Below are 2,662 nucleotides of genomic sequence, written 5' to 3' on the forward strand. Positions count from 1 at the left end.
GACTGGTATATTTTTTCAAGGATTTTTTATTTCCTTTTAAAAGATAGCTATAGATCATTTGGTTAGTATTAGAATATTACTAGAGAAGAATATGGTAGCTGTTCTCTTTGTGTCTACAGTCAAGAGCAAAGATTAGACAGAAAGTGGGACTCTGCTATAACACCTCCAGCTCTGTACTCCCTGTGACTCACAGTGACCCAAATCCAGCAAGTGTTCACCATCTAATGATTCCACAACCTTCCAAAAGAGAGCCACCAAATGCACAAACACTTGAGACTACGGAAAACTATTCATATTGAAATAACAACTATGAATTATTAGAACAATTGACTCATAGGGAATCAATGGATTTTAAAACATGGTTTCAATAACTAAGGACATTCACAAACACTTATGGTTTAACTTAAATTATATTAAAACCATACTAATAATAACTTAGCACATAAAAAATGGAGAAAAGAAAAACATACAAAATCAATTACAAAGGTAAGGAAAACATTGTAATTGTGAATGAGTTTGAAAAAAATAGTTGTTGCATCAATACTGTTGTGTTTGGTTACTGGTTTTTCACGGAGAGACCAAGAAAAATGGCATATTTTTGTGTGGGTAGGGAGATGGATAGGATTTGAGAGAAATTGAAGGAGGGGAAAATGATCAAAAAATATTTTTATATGAAAAACAAAAATCTTAAAGATACTAGCTTACAATTTTAATAATATATTTCATCTACTTACCTGAACAGGCAGGAAAAATGAACTTGTGCTGATAGGGCATGCTCTTATAAAGCAGGCATGAAATTTTCTTTGAAAAAAAAAGATTATTATTTTCTAAAATTGAATAGTGCTGCTCCTTTCAACTGATGCAAATTCACCTAAGCCCTTCTGCACATTCAGCAAATGTCAGAGGTATCTGATAAATATTCATAGTCTCCAAAGTTGAAGGGTAGAACTCTATTCTCTTTGTTTTACATCTTTAAATCAGTGGTATGTTTCAAAGAAAAATTTTACTAATGTACAGATATTTAAAAAGGATTCAACAGTGAATCACATGGCAGATTATATAACTTTGCTGAGTTGTTTTCTGTGTTAGACCTTCTTATAGGTGTACTGATTGAAGTTATGGTATATATTTTTTAAATGTTGATAGCATAAATGAGAATCTTTACATTGGGTTTGGATGTGTCTGGGTGTGGCTTAAGCTTCAACTGAACCCTTGCAAATAGATTTATGACACAGGAATGCAAAATATCCATGAAGAAAAATTGCTTTGACATAATAGATACAGAAAAAAACAACCTATTAAATAAAGTGCTTTGTGAATTAAATTTTGCTCATAGCTCTAACAGAAATACTCTGTTGATTAAAACAAGTATATTATTAAGTCAGCTGTGAAAAGGTGGGAAATATACTCCATCTCTATAATCAAAAATCTGAAATTAGGGCTAACAAATTTCTATGAAAGGAAAAATAGAAAAAGTACAGTCAATAAAACAAATGACCAAAGATCAGATGGGTTATAGGAACCAAGGCTTGTAGGTAATACTTTCAACAGAATTATTACTGCCTGAGAGCATAAAACACTAACTTCCCTAAATGATGTCTTCTTTTTAACAAATGCTCTCTCCTGAAATTATTTCTTATAAAATGTACCCTCCTTTGTAGTCTTCCCTTTTAATTTTCTTCTTTTATTCTTCTCTTATACATTATGTTCTTACTTCAGTTTCTTCTACCTCAACCTTCTCCCATTTCTGTGGGTCTGTGGTGCTTTGTAACTCCCTTGCTCCTACAATCTTTCCTCTCAGTCTTCTGTGGAGCTTCTCTAGCACTGCCTAGTATTTGTCTCTGAGTCTCTAATCTGCTTTCATCACTTTCTGGATGAAGTCTTTTTTCTGACAATTTGGGTAGGTGGTGATCTATGAGTATAAGAGAATATCATTATGGATATTTCCATTGGCTTTTAAGTTTTTGTTATCATTGTTGTTGTGTTGTTGTTTTATTAGTCATGTTTGGTTTTATCCTGGATTTCTGGGCTATCCTGTCTCTGGTTCTTGGCCACCCAGGCAGTGTCAGGTGTGCGTATTCTGATAATGATATCAAATGTGTCATTAATTGGAATGTTGGTTTCTGATTCAGGGTATGCAATTCTGTTAAATAATGCCCAGGAGTCTTCTCCTTTCTGGTAATGGATTTTGTTAGATGGTCTATGACAGTTGGGGGAGTATTATCAACAGCATGAATGTTTAAACAAGACCTGAACAATTCAAACATTTGATATCCCAAGAAGGTGGGATAATCTTCCTAGTTCAAACCCTTAAATGAAGAGCTACAGGTAATTACCAGTTTATTAGAAGAAAAAAATGATCTTTTCTCAGAAGGAACCCTGTAATTGGTTTTCCAATATCTATTTGGCCTTCCTAGAAACATATGTACACAAGCATTACATAGACTGAGTTGGTTGTATTTATATGTTGATTCTCTGATTGATATATGTAAGAATAAAATAGTTAAAATAGAGAAGTCTATGAGTTTTAGGGAGGTCAGACATGGGAAATGTAAGAAGGAGGAGAGAAATGATTTATTTTAAATATAAGAGTGATAACCAACCTCAAAGATGTAATCAAATATATCAAATGGTTACTATTTTGCTATGCTTCCTCCCCACC

The sequence above is a fragment of the Mastomys coucha genome, unplaced genomic scaffold (genome assembly GCF_008632895.1).
Source record: "Mastomys coucha isolate ucsf_1 unplaced genomic scaffold, UCSF_Mcou_1 pScaffold7, whole genome shotgun sequence".
Taxonomy (NCBI): Eukaryota; Metazoa; Chordata; class Mammalia; order Rodentia; family Muridae; genus Mastomys; species Mastomys coucha.